Source organism: Oncorhynchus mykiss, chromosome 10 (assembly GCF_057628025.1).
Source record: "Oncorhynchus mykiss isolate SJ-2025 chromosome 10, ASM5762802v1, whole genome shotgun sequence".
NCBI lineage: Eukaryota > Metazoa > Chordata > Actinopteri > Salmoniformes > Salmonidae > Oncorhynchus > Oncorhynchus mykiss.
Window position 1 is genome coordinate 6,789,032 of NC_143031.1, and position 26,579 is coordinate 6,815,610.

Genomic DNA, 26,579 nt, shown 5'->3' on the forward strand with positions numbered 1-26,579 from the left:
GCGAGTGAAAAAGTTTAGAGTTAGATCATTCCGGCGACATCACAGTAAGCACATCTCAACAGTCTGTGCATGAAGTTATGGTTAAAAATAAACACTTTCTCTCTCTCTCTCTCTCCTCTTCTACCCCTCCCGTCTGACTGAAGACATTTTCAGATGATGGAGTAAATACGTTTTGGGGTTTTGATTGACAGGTCGTTTGATGAGCCCACCACCTCCAGTGAGGTGTTCATTAAGCTTCTCGGCTGCATCCCAAATAGCAACCTATTGTCAGTACAGTGCACTACTATGGGCCCTGATCAAAAGTTATGCACAGTATAGGGAATAATATGCCATTTGGGACGCTTGTCATTCAGTCACCTTGATGGAATACTGTGGCACTTATTAGATGGAGGGATTGAATTAAATATCAGATGAAAGAGAGAAGAAGAGAGAAGAAGAGAGAAGAAGAGAGAAGAAAACCCTGATAGAGGTGCAGTAAATGTGTGGGCGGACGGAAAATCTTCAAAGTACTCCTCCTCTCCTACACCTCTCCTCTCCTCTCCTCTCCTCTCCTCTCCTCTCCTCCTGCTCTCCTCCTGCTCTCCTCTGCCCTCTTCCTCCTCTCTTCCACTCCTCTCCTCCTCATCAAGATCGTTTGTCTTTGTACACCTAAGAGAGACAATACCGCAAGAGAGAGAGCGAGAAATGGAGCTCGGGGAATTGAGAGGAGAGAGAGGAGAGAGGAGAAGAGAGGAGAGATAAGGAGAGAGGGAGGGAGAGAGAGAGGAGAGATAAGGAGAGAGGGAGGGAGAGAGAGAGGAGAGAGGGAGGGAGAGAGAGAGGAGAGATAAGGGGAGAGGGAGGGAGAGAGAGAGGAGAGATAAGGAGAGAGGAGGGAGAGAGAGAGGAGAGATAAGGAGAGAGGGAGGGAGAGAGAGAGGAGAGATAAAGAGAGAGGGAGGGAGGGAGGGAGAGAGAGAGGAGGTATCACTCTCATTTCCCCCCCCCCCCTGTTGTTGTGGAAGTGTGAGTGTTGAATAATGCATGTCTGGGCGATGAATAATTAATAGGTGAGTGGGATTAAAGGGATGTATGCTAATTAGTGTGTGTGTGGTGTGTGTTCATGCGCACGCAAGTGGGGCTTCCCCAGCTGTCTCTTCTCACCTGCCACTTCCAACTAAAGACCCCACCAACAGAGGAGAAGGAGAAGAGATGCAACTCTCAAAATATCCACAGTCAATATCCAGCCTCCTTGGGGGGGACGGCGGCACGGTAACTGTAATCTGATTATGTTAGTTGACTCTGAGCTGCAAACTGAAAACAAAACAACACCTGTCTGGGTGTGCAGTGGATTTTACTGACGCTTCCTCTGGCTTCTGTGCTTCCGTTCGTCTGTCGGTGAGAGTTTTTGTGCCTCCAAACCCAGTGGGATGATATAATCCCCTGTGTGGGTAAATGAAGTGGAAAGCCAAGGAGGATCCACGTTCATTCTTCAGTGGTGAATAATGCATTTGGCCAGCAAGCTACACTACCCACATGAAAAAAATATTAGTTTACTATAGTTTACTACAGTACTTACTATATAATTATGTAGTAAACTAGCATTATAGAATCTATTGATCTATCGATCTATTGACCGACCGACCGACCGACCGACTGAATTAACTAACTAACTAACTAACTAACTAACTAACTAACTAAGGGTTAAATACTAACTAACTAACAGAGGGGAATGAAAACAAAGACAAAACAAATGGAAAATGAAAAGTGGATAGGCGATGGCTAGTAGACCGGCAACGCCGACCGCCGAGAGCCGCCCGAACAAGGAGAGGAACCGATTTCGGCTGAAGTCGTGACAAGTACAGTGTTTCCCAACTCCAGTCCTCCAGTACCTGTTACGGTGAGTGAATGAGGACCCAAAAGCGAATTAACTTAAACAGAGCTTCTTTAATAACCAAACATAGGTAGGCTCAGATAGACCGGCAGATTCCGACAGGACAGGACAAGGTTACAGCAAACATGACGATAGTCTGGTTCAGGCATGAAACACAACAAACAAGAATCCGACAAGGACAGGAACAAAAACAGAGAGAGATATAGGGACCTAATCCGAGGGAAAAAGGGAACAGGTGGGAAACGGGGTGAATGGGTAGTTAGGAGGAGACAAGGCACAGCTGGGGGAAAGAGGGGGAGAAAAGGTAACCTAACAACGACCAGCAGAGGGAGACAGGGTGAAGGGAAAGGACAGAAACACACAACATGACAATACATGACAGTACCCCCCCACTCACCGAGCGCCTCCTGGCGCACTCGAGGAGGAAACCTGGCGGCAACGGAGGAAATCCTCGATCAGCGCACGGTCCAGCACGTCCCGAGAGGGAACCCAACTCCTCTCCTCAGGACCGTACCCCTCCCAATCAACGAGGTACTGGTGACCACGGCCCCGAGGACGCATGTCCAAAATCCTGCGGACCCTGTAGATGGGTGCGCCCTCGACAAGGATGGGGGGGGGGGGGGGGAGACGAGCGGGGGCGCGAAGAACGGGCTTAATACAGGAGACATGGAAGACCGGGTGGACGCGACGAAGGTATCGCGGAAGAAGAAGTCGAACTGCGACAGGATTAATGACCCGAGAAATACGGAACGGACCAATGAACCGCGGGGTCTTAAGGGGAAGGTTCTGAGTGGAGAGCCAAACTCTCTGACCGCGACAATATCTAGGACTCTTAGTTCTACGCTTATTAGCAGCCCTCACAGTCTGCGTCCTATAACGGCAAAGTGCAGACCTGACCCTCTTCCAGGTGCGCTCGCAACGTTGGACAAAAGCCTGAGCGGAGGGGACGCTGGACTCGGCGAACTGAGATGAGAACAGCGGAGGCTGGTACCCGAGGCTACTCTGAAAAGGAGATAGCCCGGTCGCAGACGAAGGAAGCGAGTTGTGGGCGTATTCTGCCCAGGGGAGCTGTTCTGACCAAGACGCAGGGTTGCGAAAAGAAAGACTGCGTAAGATGCGACCAATAGTCTGATTGGCCCGTTCTGCTTGACCGTTAGACTGGGGGTGAAAGCCGGAAGAGAGACTGACGGAAGCCCCAATCAAACGGCAAAACTCCCTCCAAAATTGAGACGTGAATTGCGGACCTCTGTCCGAAACGACGTCTGACGGAAGGCCATGAATTCTGAAAACATTCTCGATGATGATTTGTGCCGTCTCTTTAGCAGAAGGAAGCTTAGCAAGGGGAATGAAATGAGCCGCCTTAGAGAACCTATCGACAACCGTAAGAATAACAGTCTTCCCCGCTGACGAAGGCAGTCCGGTGACAAAATCTAAGGCGATGTGAGACCACGGTCGAGAGGGAATGGGAAGCGGCCTGAGACGGCCGGCAGGAGGGGAGTTACCGGACTTAGTCTGCGCGCAGACCGAACAAGCAGCCACGAAACGACGCGTGTCATGCTCCCGGGTGGGCCACCAAAAACGCTGGCGAATGGAAGCAAGCGTACCCCGAACGCCAGGGTGGCCGGCTAACTTGGCAGAGTGAGCCCACTGAAGAACGGCCAGACGAGTAGGAACGGGAACGAAAAGAAGGTTCCTAGGACAAGCGCGCGGCGACGGAGTGTGAGTGAGCGCTTGCTTTACCTGCCTCTCAATTCCCCAGACAGTCAACCCGACAACACGCCCCTCAGGGAGAATCCCCTCGGGGTCAGTGGAGGCTACTGAAGAACTGAAGAGACGAGATAAAGCATCAGGCTTGGTGTTCTTAGAGCCCGGACGATAAGAAATCACGAACTCGAAACGAGCGAAAAACAGCGCCCAACGCGCCTGACGCGCATTAAGTCGTTTGGCAGAACGGATGTACTCAAGGTTCCTATGGTCAGTCCAAACGACAAAAGGAACGGTCGCCCCCTCCAACCACTGTCGCCATTCGCCTAGGGCTAACCGGATGGCGAGCAGTTCGCGGTTTCCCACATCATAGTTACGTTCCGACGGGGACAGGCGATGAGAAAAATACGCGCATGGGTGGACCTTGTCGTCAGAGAGGGAGCGCTGAGAAAGAATGGCTCCCACGCCCACCTCTGACGCGTCAACCTCGACAACGAACTGTCTAGAGACGTCAGGTGTAACAAGGATAGGAGCGGATGTAAAACGATTCTTGAGGAGATCAAAAGCTCCCTGGGCGGAAACGGACCACTTAAAGCACGTCTTGACAGAAGTAAGGGCTGTGAGAGGAGCTGCCACCTGACCGAAATTACGGATGAAACGACGATAGAAGTTCGCGAAGCCGAGAAAGCGCTGCAGCTCGACGCGTGACTTAGGGGCGGGCCAATCAATGACAGCTTGGACCTTAGCGGGATCCATCTTAATGCCTTCAGCGGAAATAACAGAACCGAGAAATGTGACGGAGGAGGCATGAAAAGTGCACTTCTCAGCCTTCACAAAAAGACAATTCTCTAAAAGGCGCTGGAGGACACGTCGAACGTGCTGAAGATGAATCTGGAGTGACGGTGAAAAAATCAGGATATCGTCAAGGTAAACGAAAACAAAGATGTTCAGCATGTCTCTCAGGACATCATTGACTAATGCCTGAAAGACAGCTGGAGCGTTAGCGAGGCCGAAAGGAAGAACCCGGTATTCAAAGTGCCCTAACGGAGTGTTAAACGCCGTCTTCCACTCGTCCCCCTCCCTGATGCGCACGAGATGGTAAGCGTTACGAAGGTCCAACTTAGTGAAAAACCTGGCTCCCTGCAGGATCTCGAAGGCTGAGGACATAAGAGGAAGCGGATAACGATTCTTAACTGTTATGTCATTCAGCCCTCGATAATCTATGCAGGGGCGCAGAGACCCGTCCTTCTTCTTGACAAAAAAAAACCCCGCTCCGGCGGGAGAGGAGGAGGGGACTATGGTACCGGCGTCAAGAGCTACAGACAAATAATCCTCGAGAGCCTTACGTTCGGGAGCCGACAGAGAGTATAGTCTACCCCGGGGGGGAGTGGTTCCCGGAAGGAGATCAATACTACAATCATACGACCGGTGTGGAGGAAGAGAGGTGGCCCTGGACCGACTGAACACCGTGCGCAGATCGTGATATTCCTCCGGCACCCCTGTCAAATCACCAGGCTCCTCCTGTGAAGAAGAGACAGAGGAAACAGGAGGGATAGCAGACATTAAACATTTCACATGACAAGAGACGTTCCAGGAGAGGATAGAATTACTAGACCAATTAATGGAAGGATTATGACAAACTAGCCAGGGATGGCCCAAAACAACAGGTGTAAAAGGTGAACGAAAAATCAAAAAAGAAATGGTTTCGCTATGATTACCAGAAACAGTGAGGGTTAAAGGTAGTGTCTCACGCTGAATCCTGGGGAGAGGACTACCATCCAGGGCGAACAAGGCCGTGGACTCCCTTAACTGTCTGAGAGGAATGTCATGTTCCCGAGCCCAGGTCTCGTCCATAAAACAGCCCTCGGCCCCAGAGTCTATTAAGGCACTGCAGGAAGCTGACGAACCGGTCCAGCGTAGATGGACCGACAAGGTAGTGCAGGATCTTGAAGGAGAGACAGGAGTAGTAGCGCTCACCAGTAGCCCTCCGCTTACTGATGAGCTCTGGCTTTTACTGGACATGAAGTGACAAAATGGCCAGCAGAACCGCAATAGAGACAGAGGCGGTTGGTGATTCTCCGTTCCCTCTCCTTAGTCGAGATGCGGATACCTCCCAGCTGCATAGGCTCAGCTCCCGAGCCGGCAGAGGAAGATGGTAGTGATGCGGAGAGGGGGGCAACGGAGAACGCGAGCTCCTTTCCACGAGCTCGGTGACGAAGATCAACCCGTCGCTCAATGCGAATAGCGAGTTCAATCAAGGAATCCACGCTGGAAGGAACCTCCCGGGAGAGAATCTCATCCTTTACCTCTGCGCGGAGACCCTCCAGAAGACGAGCGAGCAAAGCCGGCTCGTTCCAGCCACTGGAGGCAGCAAGAGTGCGAAACTCAATAGAGTAGTCAGTTATGGATCGATTGCCTTGACATAGGGAAGACAGGGCCCTGGAAGCCTCCTCCCCAAAAACAGATCGATCAAAAACCCGTATCATCTCCTCCTTAAAGTCCTGATACTGGTTAGTACACTCAGCCCTTGCCTCCCAGATTGCCGTGCCCCACTCACGAGCCCGTCCAGTAAGGAGAGATATGACGTAGGCGACACGAGCAGTGCTCCTGGCGTAAGTGTTGGGCTGGAGAGAAAACACAATATCACACTGGGTGAGGAACGAGCGGCATTCAGTGGGCTCCCCAGAGTAACACGGCGGGTTATTGATTCTGGGCTCCGGAGATTCGAAAGCCCTGGAAGTGGCCGGTGGATCGAGGCGGAGATGGTGAACCTGTTCTGTGACGTTGGAGACTTGGGTGGCCAGGGTCTCAACGGCATGTCGAGCAGCAGACAATTCCTGCTCGTGTCTGCCTAGCATCGCTCCCTGGATCTCGACGGCTGAGTGGAGAGGATCCGAAGTCGCTGGGTCCATTCTTGGTCGGATTCTTCTGTTACGGTGAGTGAATGAGGACCCAAAAGCGAATTAACTTAAACAGAGCTTCTTTAATAACCAAACATAGGTAGGCTCAGATAGACCGGCAGATTCCGACAGGACAGGACAAGGTTACAGCAAACATGACGATAGTCTGGTTCAGGCATGAAACACAACAAACAAGAATCCGACAAGGACAGGAACAAAAACAGAGAGAGATATAGGGACCTAATCCGAGGGAAAAAGGGAACAGGTGGGAAACGGGGTGAATGGGTAGTTAGGAGGAGACAAGGCACAGCTGGGGGAAAGAGGGGGAGAAAAGGTAACCTAACAACGACCAGCAGAGGGAGACAGGGTGAAGGGAAAGGACAGAAACACACAACATGACAATACATGACAGTACCCCCAACAGCACAACTCCTGTCCTCCAGTACCCTCAACTCCAGTTCTCCAGTACCTTCCAACAGAACACATTTTCGTTGTAGTCCTGGACAAACGCACCTCATTCAACTCATTGAGGGCTTGATGATTAGTTGGCAAGTTGAATGAGGTATACTTGTCCAGGGTTACAATGAAAATGTGTACTGAAGGACCAGGGATGGGTTATTGGGGTTACTGGAGGACCAGGGTTGGGTTGTTGGGGTTACTGGAGGACCAGGGTTGGGAAACACTGCCATAGTATACTATAGTATTTATACCACAGTATACTTAAGCAGTAAGGGTGTGGTATATGGCCAATATACCACGGCCAAGGGCTGTTCTTAAGCAAGACGGAACGCAGAGTGCCTGGACACAGCCCTTAGCCATGGTATATTGGCCATATACCACAAACCCCTGAGATGTCTTATTGCTTAAGTATACTTTTGTATAGATTTTGTTACTGTTCTACACACGATACACCATAGTGTCAAAGTGGAATTTGCTTGTAGGAATGTTGGGAAATGAATACAAAATTAAAAGATGAAATGTCTACAGTATTCAACCCCTTTGTTTGTTTATCCCCTTACACTGTGTATAAGACAGTAGTTTTGGAATTGTTAGTTAGATTACTTGTTGGTTATTACCGCATTGTCGGAACTAGAAGCACAAGTATTTCACTACACTCGCATTAACATCTGCTAACCATGTGTCTGTGACAAATAAAATTTGATTTGATTTGATTTGTTGTGGCAAGCCTAAATAGGTCCAGAAGTAAAAATGTGCTTCACATTTAAATTAATAATAAATAATAAATTGCATGGACTCATTCCAATAATAGTGATTAACATGAGAGGATTTGCCTCCCTCTCTTTCTCTCTCTCTCTTTGAATTCAATTCAATGTCTTCTCTAGACTCTAGAGTACACACCACACCAGTATGGACCACAAGCCTCCACTCTCATCACTATAGTCTTCTAGGTTGAGGACGAGCGTTGGGTAGGAGTGATGTCGCCTGACTGCTGGTTGAGGGACAAGCGTTGGGTAGGAATGACGCTACCTGACTGCTGGTTGAGGACGAGCGTTGGGTAGGAATGACGCTACCTGACTGCTGGTTGAGGACGAGCGTTGGGTAGGAATGACGCTACCTGACTGCTGGTTGAGGGACAAGCGTTGGGTAGGAATGACGCTACCTGACTGCTGGTTGAGGGACAAGCGTTGGGTAGGAATGACGCTACCTGACTGCTGGTTAAGGACGAGCGTTGGGTAGGAGTGATGTCGCCTGACTGTAGGTTGAGGGACGACGTAAAACAGAGGCAATTTGAAGATGTAACCCGAATTTCTGGACAAATGTGCGTTTTGCAACATCAACCCAACATTTTAACCCCATTGATACTGTACAATACATTACAGCAGCTTTGTATAGGTTTTAATTGATCTAGAGCCTCCTTTGGTGGACCTGTGGGTTCCATGTTCAGGTAAACACTTAGATATTAGGCCACAAATTATTCAAAGAAGTTCAATAAATATATAACAATTTTTCATGACAAAACTCAAGGCTACTGAAGTTAACTCCAGGTAATGGGAGCTCTCTGTCAACCACTGGAGTCCAACAAAAACGGTCTGGGATTGATGGGTTAGGGCCGTGAGAGGCGCTGCCAACGACCCAATGAACCGCTGGACTTGTGTGAGGGAGGCGGGAAGGGGCCAGATAAGGACTGCCTTAACCTGAACGGGGACCATTTGGACGCTGGCGGTAGAGATAATGTGGCCCAGAAAGGAGACTTGGACGCTGGCGGTAGAGATAATGTGGCCCAGAAAGGAGACTTGGGATGTGTGGAATGCACTCCACCTGGCCTGAGCCGATGGGGTGTCCATCGAGGACTTGAATCTGCAGAGAGGCATCGTTGGGCAGATCACGGCTGGGTCTTCCTTTGTAATCCATAATGGAAAGTAGCCCCCGCCACATACGGCGGGCGTCGGAACCTGTTTAATATAATTTCCAACTTGTTACTATATTGTCCTTTTGCTCGTTTGATGACTGCAGAGGTCATAGCGGCACTTCATGTAATAGTTTCTGTCCTCAGCCGTAGCTTCAGGGTTGTCTGAGATAGCTCTGTGTATGGTAGCCCTATCCTTTAGTTTAGAGCCAACCTCAGTGTTAATCCAGGGCTTTTGATTGGGGAAGCAGCGAACCATCGCCGTTGGGACAACATCGCCAATACATTTTCTAATGAAGCCGGTGACAGAGGTGGTTAGCACGTCAATGTTATCTGCGGAGTCCCAAAACATATTTCAATCAGTGTTAACATAGCTGTCCTGGGTCATGGGTACTTCCTGTTTGAGTTTCTGCTTGTAAACAGGAAGCAGGCGTAAGGAGTCATGATCTGATTTGCTGAATGGTGGACGAGGGAGGGCCTTGTATGCTTGCTTGTAGGCAGAATAACAGTGATCTTGGACTTTATCGCCCCTAGTGGCGTTGGAGACATGTTGATGGAAGTTGGTCATCACGTGTCTTAGTGACGCAGAATTCAAATCACTGACAATCAGAAAGGCAGCCTCTGGATGTAGGTTTTCTCGCTTGTTTATAGTCTTGTACAGTTCATAAAGTGCCAGCTTGTTGTTTTTCTTGTCCTCAGGTGGAATGTATAACAACAGTCACGATAACTGCTGAAAACTTCCTCGGGAGGTAGAAGGGTCGGCATTTGACTATCAGGTATTCTAAGACGGGTCAGCAGCGGGTCGACACTTCCACCACGCTGGAGTTAGAACACCAGTTGGAGTTGATATAGAGGCAAACCTCTCCCCCCCGACTTCCCTGACTACACTGTCCTGTCCGCCCGGTGAATGGAGAATCCATCAAGTTGGATAGCCATGTGGAGTATCTTGTCTGAGAGCCGTGTTTCAGAAAAGCTAAAAAATATTGCAGTTTTGAGAATCCCGTTAGCAGCAAATCTCCGATCGGAAGTCATCCATCTTATTATTGAGTGACTCTACATTGGCCAGTAGAATGGAGGGAAGAGGTGGCCGGTTTTCCCTTCACCTTAATCTCACCAGGATCACCCTCCCCCTTCCCTCTGTAACGCCTGCATTTCCTCTTGGGTAGCCCAAAAAATTGGGAGTGCCCAGGGCAGACAAGTCGAAGTTGAAGCCTGAATTAGGGTAAGGAACCGCTGTTCTGATGTTCGAAAGTTAATGTCGGTTGTAAGAAATAATAGCGGATACATTTAGTGTAAAATAAAGTAAAACTAAACTACAAAATAAAAAATAGCAAAGTTGGGTCGGAGCATGCAAATCGTCTCCATCCAGTACGGCGCGATTCTGTAATGTAAATTCTAATTCACTCTAAAACTTCACCATCAAGAGGGGTGTCATTAAAATGTTTTACCCGTGAAATGGTGGGGCCCCCCGAACAAAATGTATCTTAGGGCCCTTAAAAGGCTAGGGCCGGTCCTGCAGACTGTACATAACATACTGTAATGTGATTTTCCCTGAGTCTTTCTGTTGTACTGCTCCCTGGTGCTTTATCCAAGCTTGAAGCTTCAAGTTAACAGTGAATTGAATCCTCCACATCCCTCCCACTGTGCATTAATAAGTAAAAGTATTGCATGCTTAGTCTTTTGTCTTGCCTGGGAGTGTGTGCTGTATTTGTGCACATGTGAGGTGTATATTTAGATGCTTTGTGCATAGTAGGGGGTGTTGTGGGGTGGTTTGAAAAGGCACACACACAAACACACACACACACACACACTGTGAGATAAACCCCAGTTGCACTGTCACTGGTTCTCTCCTTCTCTCCCCAACCCTCATTCCTGGAACCCCATCTATCTCTGTACCCACATGAATAAATACTGTAGTAAACTATGGAATAAATACTGCAGTATAATATGGAATAAATACTGTGGTATACTATGGAATAAATACTGTAGTAAACTATGGAATAAATACCATATCATGCTATAGAAAAAATACTGTAGTATACTATGGAATAAATAGTATAGTATAATTAAACAATAAGGCACGAGGGGATGTGGTATGCGGACCAATATACCACGTTAAGGGCTGCTCTTACGCACGACGCAACGCAGAGTACCTGGACACAACCCTTAGCCCTGGTATATTGGACATATACACTTGAGGTGCACTAAAATGATTACCAACGCAATTAGAACAGTAAAAAAAAAACATTGTCATACCCGTGGTGTACGCTCCGATATACCATGGAATAAATACTGTAGTATACCATGGAATAAATACTGTAATATACTATGGAATAAATACCGTTGTATACTATGGAATAAATACTGTAGTATACCATGGAATAAATACTGTAGTATACTATGGAATAAATACCGTTGTATACTATGGAATAAATACTGTAATATACTATGGTATAAATACCGTTGTATACTATGGAATAAATACTGTAATATACTATGGTATAAATGCTGTAGTATAATATGGTATAAATACCGTAGTATAATATGGAATAAATACTGTAATATACTATGGTATAAATACTGTAGTATAATATGGAATAAATACTGTAATATACTATGGTATAAATACTGGTGTATATTATGGTATAAATGGCATGGTATACTATGGAATACATACTGTGGTACAATACTATATAAATACTATAGTATACTGTGGCATAAATACTACAGTATACTATTGTATAAATACTGTACTGTACTGTACTTCAGAAAGTATTCACACCTCGTGACTTATTCCACATTTTGTTGTGTTACAGCCTGAATTCAAAGTGGATTTTTTTTTCTCATCCATCCACACACAAAACCCCATAATGACAAACTGAAAACATGTTTTTAGAATGTGTTAATAATGAAATACTGAAATAAGACATTCACACCCGCGAGTCATTACTTTGTAGAAGCACCTTTGGTGGCGATTACAGCTGTGAGTCAACCATTAAACTCTGTAACTGTTTTAAAATCACCATTAGCCTCATGGTGAAATCCCTGAGCAGTTTCCTTCCTCTCCGGCAACTGAGTTAGGAAGGACGCCTGTATCTTTGTAGTGACTGGGTGTATTGATACACCATCTAAAGCCTAATTAATAACTTCACCATGCTCAAAGGGATAAAAAAAATAAAAAATATTCAGTGTCTGCTTTTCTTATTTTGACTCGTCTACCAAACGGTGCCCTTCTTAGCGAGGCATTGCAAAACCTCTCTGGTCTTTGTGTTTGAATCTGTGCTTAAAATTCACTCCTCGTTGAGGGACCTTACAGATAATTGTATGTCTAGAGAAGACAGTTGTTCCCAAAGGACTTCAGTTTAATAAATAAACAAAGTTTCACTTCACTCAGTTCCCTGTCTTCAGTTATCACAGCTGGTCCTGTCCCGTTTCATTTTCCTTTCTGCACTCTTTCCAGCTAGCACATTTGGTTCCTTGGAAGTTGTGGGAACGTACATTTTTGTTTCCACATTGGTTGTGGGAACAAAGCCATATGTTGTCTGACCAATAAAATGTATGTTTTTTTAAACATTCTGTGAACAGAAGTGAAGATTTTTCCTGTTCTAGGAACGTTTATTTTTTTAGGTTGCAGGGAGGTTCTGGGAACATTTCACTCTGGTTCCTTAAAAATTGTCCTGCACTAGCAGGATGGAGCTAGCATGCCATGTTTTTAAACTCATACAAAGCTGTTCATTTTAGTGTATTAAAACAGACCCCATTTCAAACGAAACAAGCACTTATCAAGATCTGATGTGGACAATTAGTGGGCGCAGCCAACACACCTGAACACACTTTAACAAGATAGAGGATAGAGAGAGTTTTGTTGATGCTGAGAACAGAATGCATATGTTTTTAAAAAGACGTTCTTAGAACATTCTCTGAACGTAACTAAAGTTTTCTGTGGTTTTTATGGAAAGTTTTTCTTAGGGCTCGATTCAATCCGTATCACAGAAATTCAGCGTTACAGTGTGATTGAAATTGAAAGGTAATGTTTCCGTGTTAGCGGAGATTCCATTCGCCGTAAACGCTGCAGATGTCGACTTAATATGAAATTATCTTTAAATGTCTTCTGTATTTTTTCAGCGAAACAGATTGAATAGAGCCCTTAATAAGGTTCTCAGAACCATTTGGGAACGTGACTTTAAATAGAACCGTGAGGAAACCTGTAGGAAACGTTACGCTGAAGTACTGAAATTCCCACAGAAGAACGTTTTTTTTTCTTAACGTTCTTTGAACAATTTGGGAACGTGACTTTAAATAGAACCGTGAGGAAACCTGTAGGAAACGTTATTCTGAAACATTGAAATTCCCACTGAAGAACGTTTTTTTTCTTAACGTTCTTTGAACAATTTGGGAACGTGACTTTAAATAGAACCGTGAGGAAACCTGTAGGAAACGTTACACTGAAGTACTGAAATTCCCACAGAAGACCGTTGTTTCGTAACGTCCGAAGAAACTATTTGAGAACATTCCCAATATCAAACCTGTTTGAGAACGTTCCTAGATCATTACCAAAATTTAAATGAAGTGTAACCATATTTGAACTTTTAGGAAACGTTCTGTTAAAGTAATGAAATGCGAAAATAAAATGTTTTTTGTCAAGTTCCTTTAAATGTACTGAGAATGCTCCAAAGCCAAGCAACTATCCTGCACCATTCCCAGAAAGTTGTGGGAATGTTGTATGCAAAACAACCATAGGACAACCACATTCTCACCAAGCTCTAAGAAATATGGTTCTCAGAACGTTATGTGTTAGCTGGGTGGTGTTGAACTTCCCTGGGACAACTAAAATGATGTACAGCACACGACATCAAATTAGAGATGACAAGCAATTGCAAATGAGGAATTGAACTTTAAATTTTTTTTGTCAAGAACAATTGGACAATAACAGAAAACAACACTGTTTGACCACAATATTTGGTCAAACGAAAACTGATTTATTTTACCTTAAACAATGGACTAGGGTGGCTAGTCATAGACTGACCATTTTTAGGGCCTTCTGACACCTCCTGGTATAGAGGTCGTGGATGGCAGTATGCTTGGCCCCAGTGATGTACTGGGCCGTACACACTACCCTCTGTAGTGCCTTGAGGTTGGAGGCCGAGCAGTTGCCGTACCAGGCAGCAGTTGCCGTACCAGGCAGTGATGCAACCCGTCAGGATGCTTTTGATGTTGCGGCTGTAGAACCATTTTGAGGATCTCAGGACCCATGCCAAATCTTTTCAGTCTCCCGAGGGGGAATAGGTTTTGTCGTGCCCTCATCACGACTGTCTTGGTGTGTTTGGACCATGTTAGTTTGTTGGTGATGTGGACGCCAAGGAACTTGAAGCTCTCAACCTGCTCCACTACAGCCCCGTCGATGAGAATGGGGCGTGCTCGTTCCTCCTTTTCCTGTTGTCCACAATCACAACCAGGATGTCTGGTGGACAGTTTCCTCCAACTTCAGCCCCCCCCCCCACCCCCCCCCCCCCCCCACCCCGACACATTCTACCACACCTCACAACATTCCTCAGAAAGAGAGAGAGAACGAGAGAGACAGTCTGCCACAAAATTGCACCCTCAGTACCTGGTGGGTTCAGGTTACAGCATGGAGTGTGCTGAATAGTGAGGGCTCAGGCAGTGAGAGATGTCTCCATCACAGATAAAAATACATGTCTGTCAACACAATAAACCTCCTTTTACCTGTGGAGTAAGATCCTATGGAGTGTCCACCTAATCATGACTGACCAGCTAATCATGGAATGTCCACCTAATCATGAATGACCAGCTAATCATGGAATGTCCACCTAATCATGACTGACCAGCTAATCATGGAATGTCCACCTAATCATGAATGACCAGCTAATCATGGAATGTTCACCTAATCATGGAATGTCCACCTAATCATGAATGACCACCTAATCATGGAATGTCCACCTAATCATGGAATGTCCACCTAATCATGGAATGTCCACCTAATCATGGAATGTCCACCTAATCATGAATGACCACCTAATCATGGAATGTCCACCTAATCATGGAATGTCCACCTAATCATGAATGACCAGCTAATCATGGAATGTCCACCTAATCATGGAATGTCCACCTAATCATGGAATGTCCACCTAATCATGGAATGTCCACCTAATCATGGAATGTCCACCTAATCATGAATGACCACCTAATCATGGAATGTCCACCTAATCATGGAATGTCCACCTAATCATGAATGACCAGCTAATCATGGAATGTCCACCTAATCATGGAATGTCCACCTAATCATGAATGTCCACCTAATCATGGAATGTCCACCTAATCATGGATAGTCCACCTAATCATGGAATGTCCACCCAATCATGGAATGTCCACCTAATCATGAATGACCAGCTAATCATGGAATGACCATTTTCTTCAAAAGTTTGGAGGGGCTCTCTATTGAAGTTGGAGGAGGAACTCTTGGGGGTCTATCAGGATAGGAATCTGTGTATCTGTGGTATCTTAAATATCCCGTGGCTTATACAACCAGCAAGTATAAAAGAGAGTATCTTTGTTTGACGTGCCATATGTTCAAGTCTGTATAATTATGTATTTATGCGTATGCTACAAACTGTAAATGTATCCATGTCATCTTTGCTCCTTCAAGGTCAAAGTTTACCCTCCCAAATCTTCACAGTAACTTTATAGTTACAACCCACACGCTTGTTGTTTCTGGATCCAGCTCAGTAAACAGTTTACCACCTTTTCTATGTACTTCTGTTTTTGACAACAGTCTTTATCAGGATCATGTTATTAACATAACCGTGGACTCCCAGCAGGAAACAGGAGACTGTATCCAACCAAAACACAGGTCTTCAGGGATTCATAACAGCTACATTAGAGTGACACATCTCCTGCTCGCAGACTTTATCACACAACGCCCTGCTTACTAACCACCTATCTGGCAGGGTCAACATGAATTTGGACTTGTTTCAGGAACCTTTAAAACAAATCTCCCTTAACTTATCCCCGCTACAGTATGTTAAGAAGGGTTATGTGCCGTGACGTGGCGGTTTTGTATCTAGGCTACTATTGTTACACTACAGGAACAAGGTGTCTCATTCTTTCTACCTCAGGGGGAGAGTGTGGGCCTGCGACAGACGGCAGACAGCGTCTGACAACATCATTTCCTGTGTTCTTTTTTGAGCAATACTCTCTCCTATTGTTGGGTTCTCTTAAGTGACTTCCTATAATTCTCTGAGCACCAATAGCGTCAACCGACACGGTTAGGTATCATAATGTCACAATTATAAATCTCACCAGACGTCTCAACGTCTCGGTGCCTAACTTGGGAGGGAACTCACTGATCCAAATCTCTAACGACAGTGACATTGCAGACGGTTGGAGGCAGTGGCAAAGGTTCCGTTCCAAAGGTTCCGTCCCAAAGGTTCCGTCCGGTCTCCATGCGAGCCTGTTGTGGTTTGTTTATTGAGGGTTGCTACTGCACACAAGGCTGGGACTTTCTCATGACGCTGACGCTCCACCCGCTCAGCTTGCCTTGCTCATGATTGTCGCGCAGTCATCCAGTCGTTCCACTTCCCACCATTGAGGCTGGATGTTCAATCGTGACCTTCCCCCAGACCCCCCCCCCCCCCCCCCTTACAGACCCTAGACCACAATCCTCCCGAAGGCAAGGCCACACCACTCAACCCCTATGAGGGGATCCACGTCCCTATGTTCTATAGATAGATCCAAAAGACCTGGTGCCTTCAACACATTCCCTCCATTCCACCACGAGTCTGCAGGCCCTTCTGAACCATTTAGGGTTTTGAACATCCCCCTGTCTAGGAAGAGAGAGGGTTAAGGTGGGGGAACAAGGGTGGAAAACGAGATAAACATTTCAAGGACCTGGATTGGAAGCATAGAAATAGAATCTATTAGTCATTCTATTTCAGTAATTGGAACACCACCCCCCCCCCCCTACATACAGAGACCCATGGTCTTTGTTACAATCATAATATATACATGTGTGATTTCCTTCCAGCTCTGTAGTGCCAGATTGCAGGTCTGCAGGATGAATGGTAATCACACTGTAATGTTAGATAACGTTAGATAATTCAGTCGTTTTGTAACGTTAGATAATTCAGTCGTTTTGTAACTTTAGATAATTCAGTCGTTTTGTAACGTTAGATAATTCAGTCGTTTTGTAACGTTAGATAATTCAGTCGTTTTGTAACGTTAGATAATTCAGTCGTTTTGTAACGTTAGATAAAACAGTCGTTTGTAAAGAGAGGTCAGTTTAACCTAAAAGTTTTGGGGAGTTGAACCATCTCGTACCACTGTGAAAGCATTAGTCCCCTGCCTGCGCAATGGGAAGAGGTCGTCGCTTGCGTAAGGGGTTTGTGCCTCATTCACGGTTCACACACATCTTATCCCGCTGAGCGGACTAGACGACCTCTTTTAGGCCAACTTGTTTTCCTATAACATACTTTTTCCTTTTAAAAACAAATTGCATATTTAATGGTGCAGAGTTGTTGTAAAAACACTGAGTCTGCAAAGAAGTGTTTTCTAAAATACCCCCCCCCCCCCCGGTTGTATAACAGTCAGGACTCCAGACTCAGACGCCCCACGGAGATCACCCATGTTACAAATGTAGGGACATTCTCTAGTCTAACACACCATCTTAGAGGATAGTTTGCAGGGTTGACTTCTGCCTATCTAGATCTGACACCAGCAGCCTCGTCTTACGTCAACTGGTGACCTCCTGGGTTGAACCTTAGAACAACCGGGGACCTCCTGGCTTGAACCTTAGAACAACCGGTGACCTCCTGGCTTGAACCTTAGAACAACAGATGACCAGGCCTCCAGTGCGCCTCCCCAGCCCGGTACGTCCTGTGCCGGCTTCCCACACTCGCCCTGAAGAGTTTGTCACCAGCCCAGAGTCTCCAGCGACGCTCCATGGCCGGAGCATTCCTCTGCACCGATGCCCAGTCCAGGCACGGTGTCCAGTCCCGTTCCATGGCTGGAGTCTTCCTCTGCACCGATGCCCAGTCCAGGCACGGTGTCCAGTCCCGTTCCATGGCCGGAGCATTCCTCTGCACCGATGCCCAGTCCAGGCACGGTGTCCAGTCCCGTTCCATGGCTGGAGTCTTCCTCTGCGCAGGTGCCCAGTCCAGGCACGGTGTCCGGTTTTACCAATCACAAAACCTATAGCTTCCTTCCCAGAACCAATCGGAACCCCCCAAAAAAACCTATGGTTCCACAACTTCAAAGAAGCCAAATGTGCTGTGAACTGAGTCGACAGAAACAGCACTGTTCCCTTCAGATAAATTGGCAATGAACGATGACTGAAATCATTTCTTATTGCCTGGCCTTTAAAGAACAAACATGATAAATGTACTGTAACCAGTCCTTCCCACTGCAGTGTTATGAAGCACAAAAAACACGGAGAGAGATCAATGCAGGCTTGTCTCCCTTCCAGCCACTACGGTGTTCCATTCTCCAATTCTTCACCCAGCAGCACCACAAATAGAGACGAAGTAGAATCCATCATTTGAATCGCAAGATCCAAGTGATGTGTGTTCATTCAGCCAATACAGTGCATTCGGGAAGTATTCAGACCACCCCTTTGTTATGTTACTTGTTATGTTACCTTATTCTAAAATTGATTACATAAGATTTTCCTAAACAATCTACACTCAGTAACCCATAATGACATCACAATACCCCATAACGACATCACAATAACCCATAATGACATCACAATACCCCATAACGACATCACAATAACCCATAATGACATCACAATACCCCATAACGACATCACAATAACCCATAATGACATCACAATACCCCATAATGACATCACAATAACCCATAATGACATCACAATACCCCATAACGACATCACAATAACCCATAATGACATCACAATACCCCATAACGACATCACAATAACCCATAATGACATCACAATACCCCATAATGACATCACAATAACCCATAATGACATCACAATACCCCATAACGACATCACAATAACCCATAATGACATCACAATACCCCATAATGACATCACAATACCCCATAATGACATCACAATACCCCATAACGACATCACAATACCCCATAATGACATCACAATACCCCATAATGACATCACAATATCCCATAATGACATCACAATACCCCATAATGAAAAGCGAAAACAGGTTTTGAATTTTTTTTTGCAAATGTATAACAAGTAAAAAATAGAAATGCCTTATTTACATAAATATTCAGACCTGTTTGCATTGATCATACTTGAGATGTTTCTACAACTTGATTGGAGTCCACCTGTGGTAAATTCAATTGATTGGACATGATTTGGAAAGGCAACACACCTGTCTATATAAGGTCCCACAGTTGACAGTGCATGTCAGACAAAAACAAAGCCATTCGGGTCGAAGGAATTGTCCGTAGATCTCCGAGACAGGATTGTGTCGAGGCACTGATCTGGGGAAGGGCACCAAAACATTTCTGCAGGATTGAACGTCCTCAAGAACACAGTGGCCTCCATCATTCTTAAATGGAAGAAGTTTGGAACCACCAAGACTCTTCCTCGAGCTGGCTGCCCGACCAAACTGAGCAATCGGGGGAGAAGGGCCTTGGTCAGGGAGGTGACCAATAACTCGATGGTGATGGGAGAACCTTCCAGAAGGACAACCAAATACCATTTTCTTTGCTTTGTCATTATGGGGTATTGTGATGTCATTATGGGGTATTGTGATGTCATTATGGGGTATTGTGATGTCATTATGGGGTATTGTGTGTAGATTAATGAGGGGGAAAAAAACAACAACAATTGAATCCATTTTAGAATAAGGTTGTAACGCAACAAAATGTGGAAAAAGTCAAGGGGTCTGAATACTTTAGGAATGCACTGTAAGTTGGTTGGTGTGTCCCAGGGTTTGTTGTAGTCTCCTCGTACCACCCTGCTTTTAGGCATGCTTCATAAACCCATGTCACAGTGAGGTCACAATCACTGTCAGTCACTGTGCATAACAGTCCTTGTTAATGCCAAGGGCCCTGCGTGTTTTGTGTGCGTGTTTTGTGTGTGTGTGTGTGTGTGTGTGTGTGTGTTTTGTGTGTGTGTGTGTGTGTGTGTGTGTGTGTGTGTGTGTGTGTGTGTGTGTGTGTGTGTGTGTGTTTTGTGTGTGTGTGTGTGTGTGTGTGTGTGTGTGTTTTGTGTGTGTGTGTGTGTGTGTGTGTGTTTCCCCATTGAAGTGCATGAATCTGGAAACATAGTGGATAATTTAATTAAAAAGCCAATGCCGTGTTGTTGTGTGTAGACAAAATAAACTGATGAAATAAGCAGTGAATTAGAGTCTGCTGCCGGACACTTTGACTTCAGAAGGGCATGTTGAGTGTTTGTTTGTGTGTGTGTGTGTGTGTGTGTGTGTGTGTGTGTGTGTGTGTGTGCGTGTGCGTGTGCGTGTGCGTGTGCGTGTGCGTGTGTGTGTGCGTGTGCGTGTGTGCCTGCTGGCTATGGAAAATAAGAATCTGATGAGGATATTGAATATGATTAAAAATGGGTTCTGGTCTCATCTGAATTTAAGTCTGCCAACGATAATCTTTGACACAAAGTGTCTTGTGTTTTATTGTAAACGTGGATGAGATGTTGTGGCTGGCTGTCCTGATCAGGACAAGTCCAGAGGGTTCTCTACTGGGTTGTTTTACTGCATGTATGGAAGCACAAACAGGATGTGTGAAGTAAGTGATGTCTTTGAGAGTTACGAAAGTCATGTTTTACATAACAACTTCTACTGTTATACGGTCGTTGTTGACATTGCAATGTCACGCACAGTACTTCACATCCTCATTTTATTTATTTAGTATTCTTATAGGATCGTGTAGGGTCGGTGAAGTTAGTGTACGCAACGTGAGACTCCCATCACGCATTGCAACGAGACGTCGAGGACGATGACCTCAGCGGGGCAGCATGAGTCAGGGGGGCCACAGAGCGGAAGTGGGCGTGTGTGTGTGTGTGAATCACACACGTTGACCCTTGACCCCAACCCTGCCCTGTCTCACCGCCCCATCCAGCGCCCCCCCCCCCCCCCCCCATGGCGCCCTCTTTCATAAACAAACAACATGTCATTTTTCTGGACAGAAATACAAATCAGTGTTCTGTTGTGAGGCAGGAAGTGTAAAATGTTAAATATTAATCATCTTGTTTTGAGAAGCACTCACATGTGAGAGAAATGGAAGCAGGATCAGCAGAGGCCTGATGTTACCCTATGCTGGTGGTGTGTGAGAACCATTTAATATAAAAAAATAAATAAAAAATTAAAACAAACATATAATTTATCCTGTTTGAAGGGCAAATGGGGTTAAAGTCAGACCGATTAAAAATGAAAATATGGATATACGCGGCTGAGCCATAGAAGTGTCACTCCTAACAGAATGCTTTTTTCTTTTCTTTTCAATCAACTCAAACAAACACGTTGCTCTTACTACTGAACACGAGGCTGTGTGACTTCCTGGCATGCTTTTTCTGTCCACTCGTGAGTTCTCAAGATATTCATCTTTTATGTCCAGTATGCTTGGATGTATCGATAGACTACAGAGTGCCTGGCTGGGACCCCTTTACTTCTCTCAGTCGAATGGTCGTAGTGAGATTACATCACCCCTCTTAGAAAGTTCCATAAACCTGAATAAAACATGCTGTTTAAAAATAAGAGCCGGGTGAAAATATCAGCATTTCTCACAGGCAGGTCAAGAGACTTACTTACCTAGGACCTCTTAGAATAGAAGGGGAAAAAAGTGGGAGATGGAAAAACATTGGAAAGTTTTATCCAGGAAAGCACAAGCTAATAGAAAGTAAAGTGGTAAATGTTTTATGGGCAACTAGTTTTATGTTTTATATATTTTTTGATAGATCTGATGTCACCTGAAAGTGCATGTAGAAGATGTACAGTAGTGGATAAAGTAGGAACAGAAACAATCCGAACTACCTATGTCTTCTTCCATACATGTACCCAAAAACACAATATTCTTTTACATCTTGCCTTGAGAAAAGCCCGACCAAAACTTTGTCTGGTTTAATGGATATATCAAAAAAAAAAAAATGTAGAGTGCCTGCAGAAAGTATTCATACCCCTTGACTTATTACAGCCTGAATTCTCATCGACGGGGCTGTAAGTGGAGCAGGTTTAACATGGTCCAAGCACACCAAGACAGTCGTGAAGAGGACACAACAAAAACCTATTCCCCATTAGGAGGCTGAAAAGGTTTGTTCTACAGCTGCACCGTCGAGAGCACTCTGACGGGTTGCATCACTGCCTGGTATGGCAACTGCTCGGCCTCCAACCTCAAGGCACTACAGAGGGTAGTGCGTACGGCCCAGTACATCACTGGGGCCAAGCTTCCTGCCATCCAGGACCTCTACACCAGGCGGTGTCAGAGAAAGGCCCTAAAAATTGTCAAAGATTCCAGCCACCCTAGTCATCGACTGTTCTCTCTGCTACTGTACAGCAAGTGGTACCGGAGCACCAAGTCTAGGTCCAAGAGTCTTCTAAACAGCTTCTACCCCCAAGCCAGGAGACTCCTGAATATCTGTTACTCTCTGTTTATTATCTATGCATAGTCACTTTAATAACTCTACCTACATGTACATACTACCTCAACTAACCAGTGCCCCCGCACATTGACTCTGTACCGGTACCCCCTGTATATAGCCTCCACATTGACTCTGTACCGGTACCCCCCTGTATATAGCCTCCACATTGACTCTGTACCGGTACCCCCCCTGTATATTGCCTCCACATTGACTCTGTACCGGTACCCCCTGTATATAGCCTCCACATTGACTCTGTACCGATACTACCCTGTATATAGCCTCCACATTGACTCTTTACCGGTACTACCCTGTATATAGCCTCCACATTGACTCTGTACCGGTACTACCCTGTATATAGCCTCCACATTGACTCTGTACCGGTACCCCCTGTATATAGTCTCCACATTGACTCTGTACCGGTACCCCCTGTATATAGTCTCCACATTGACTCTGTACCGGTACCCCCTGTATATAGTCTCCACATTGACTCTGTACCGATACTACCCTATATATAGCCTCCACATTGACTCTGTACCGTAATACCCTGTATATAGCCTCCACATTGACTCTGTACCGGTACCCCCTGTATATAGCCTCCACATTGACTCTGTACCGTAATACCCTGTATATAGCCTCCACATTGACTCTGTACCGGTACCCCCTGTATATAGTCTCCACATTGACTCTGTACCGGTACCCCCTGTATATAGTCTCCACATTGACCCTGTACCAGTAACCCCTGTATATAGCCTCCACATTGACTCTGTACCGTAATACCCTGTATATAGTCTCCACATTGACTCTGTACCGGAACCCCCTGTATATAGTCTCCACACTGACTCTGTACCGTAATACCCTGTATATAGCCTCCACATTGACTCTGTACCGTAATACCCTGTATATAGTCTCCACATTGACTCTGTACCGGAACCCCCTGTATATAGTCTCCACACTGACTCTGTACCGGTACCCCCTGTATATAGCCTCCACATTGACCCTGTACCAGTAACCCCTGTATATAGCCTCCACATTGACTCTGTACCGTAATACCCTGTATATAGTCTCCACATTGACTCTGTACCGGAACCCCCTGTATATAGTCTCCACACTGACTCTGTACCGTAATACCCTGTATATAGCCTCCACATTGACTCTGTACCGGTACCCCCTGTATATAGTCACCACATTTACTCTGTACCGTAATACCCTGTATATAGCCTCCACATTGACTCTGTACCGTAATACCCTGTATATAGTCTCCACATTGACTCTGTACCGTAATACCCTGTATATAGCCTCCACATTGACTCCACATTGACTGTGTACCGGTACCCCCTGTATATAGCCTCCACATTGACTCTGTACCGTAATACCCTGTATATAGCCTCCACATTGACTCTGTACCGTAATACCCTGTATATAGTCTCCACATTGACTCTGTACCGGTACCCCCTGTATATAGCCTCCACATTGACTCTGTACCGTAATACCCTGTATATAGCCTCCACATTGACTCTGTACCGTAATACCTTGTATATAGTCTCCACATTGACTCTGTACCGGTACCCCCTGTATATAGCCTCCACATTGACTCTGTACCGTAATACCCTGTATATAGTCTCCACATTGACTCTGTACCGGTACCCCCTGTATATAGCCTCCACATTGACTCTGTACCGTAATACCCTGTATATAGCCTCCACATTGACTCTGTACCGTAATACCCTGTATATAGCCTCCACATTGACTCTGTACCGTAATACCCTGTATATAGCCTCGTTACTGTTATTTAATGCTGCTGTTTAATTATTTGTTACTTTTAATTTATTATTTTTTTCCTTAAACTGCATTGTTGGTTAGTGGCTTGTCAGTAAGCCATTTCACTGTAATGTCTACACTTATTGTATTCGGCGATTGTGACAAATTTGATTTGATTTGATTTCCACATGGATTACATGCATTTGTTTTCTCACCCATTTACACACAACATCCCATAATGACAGAGTGAAACAGCTGTGAGTCTTTCTGGGTAAGTCTCTAAGAGATTTGATCACCTTGATTGTACAATATTTGCACATTTTTCTTTAAAAAAAAAATATATATATTCTTCAAGCTCTGTCAAGTTGGTTTGTTGATTATTGCTAGACTGACATTCTCAAGTCTTGACAGCCAATTTTAAGTCAAAACTGTAATTAGGCCATTTAGGAAAATTCAATGTGGTTAATCAACTCTGGCGTAGATTTGACCTTGTGTTTTAAGGTTACTGTGAATTCCTCTCCCAGTGTCCGTGGCGGTCTGTATGTCTCTTCTCCTCTACTGTAACGTCATCCCTACTTCCATCTCTGTACACGTCTGTGACGTAACGGAAGTCTGTGACTAGAAGTTACTTGCAGCATTAAGTAAAGCTAATTTCCAGCTACGTGACAGTCTGATGTTGACAAAAGTTGTCATCTGCCCCAACTTATGCAGTAAGGACACAAACACCCCCGGCTTGCAGCTGACCACACAAGAAAACAAAAAATAGGAAAGGGAGAAAAAAAAGTGAGGGGAAAAAAATCAGATGAAGGGAAATGGAGAGAGGCATTTCACCCTTCGTCCTTCCATCCCTCCTTCCATCCCTCCTTCCATCCCTCCTTCCATCCCTATCAGCACATAGTCAGCACAAGCTGGGGAAAGAGAAGCTCCTTGTCCCTGGTTAGGCCTTTATCAGCCAGCGGGGAAAAAAGGCTGAATTAACTCAATCCCAGACACATGAGAAGCCTGGACCGACCCTCACTGTGCTGCATTGACCAGAAGAAAGAGCTGCAGCTGTAAGAAGAGAGAGAGAGAGAGAGAGAGAGAGAGAGAGAGAGAGAGAGAGAGAGAGAGAGAGAGAGAGAGAGAAAGAGAGACAGAGAGAAAGAGAGACAGAGAGAGAGAGAGAGAGAGAGAGAGAGAGAGAGAGAGAGAGAGAGAGAGAGAGAGAGAGAGAGAGAAAGAGAGACAGAGAGAGAGAAAGAGAGACAGAGAGAGAGAGAGTGAGAGAGAGAGAGAGAGAGAGAGAGAGAGAGAGAGAGAGAGAGAGAGAGAGAGAGAGTTGGTGAACATTTATCACAGCATCACCGCATAAATACACTAAATGACCAACAGTATGTGGACACCTCCTCGTCAAACATCACATTCCAAAATCATGGACATTAATATGGAGTTGGTCCCCCTTTGCTGCTATAACAGCCTCCACTCTTCTGGGAAGGTTTTCCACTAGATGTTGGAACATTGCTGCTATAACAGCCTCCACTCTTCTGGGAAGGCTTTCCACTAGATGTTGGAACATTGCTGCTATAACAGCCTCCACTCTTCTGGGAAGGCTTTCCACTAGATGTTGGAACGTTGCTGCTATAACAGCCTCCACTCTTCTGGGAAGGCTTTCCACTAGATGTTGGAACATTCCTGTGGGGACTTGCTGCCATTCAGCCACAAGAGCATTAGGGAGGATGGGCACTAATGTTGAGCGGTCAGACCTGGCTCGCAGTCGGGGTTCCAATTAATCTAAAAGGTGTTTGATGGGGTTGAGGTCAGAATCGTCTAGAATGTCATTGTATGCTGTAGTGTTAAGATTTCCCTTCACTGGAACTAAGGGGCCCAAACCATGAAAAACAGCCCCAGACCATTATTCCTCCTCCACCAAACTTTACAGTTGGCACTATGTATTCGGGAAGGTGGTGTTCTCCTGGCATCCGCCAAACCCAGATTTGTCCGTCGGACTACCAGATGGTGAAGCGTGATTCATCACTCCAGGGAAAGCATTTCCAGCTCCAGAGTCCAATGGTGGTGAGCTCTACACTACTCTGGGACGACGCTTGGCATTGCGTATGGTGATCTTAAGCTGGTGTGTTCTGCTCGGCCATGAAGACCCATTTCATGAAGCTCCCGACAAACAGTTCTTGTTCTGATGTTGCTTCCAAAGGCAGTTTTTTCAACAAAAAAAGCTGATTTTTACACTTTACGCGCTTCAGTACTCTTGTTCTGTGAGCTTGTGTAGCCTACCACTTTGTGGCTGAGCCATTGTTGCTCCTAGACATTTTCACTTCACAATAACAGCACTGACAGTTGACCGGGGCAGCTCTAGCAGGGCAGAAATTTGACGAACTGACTTGA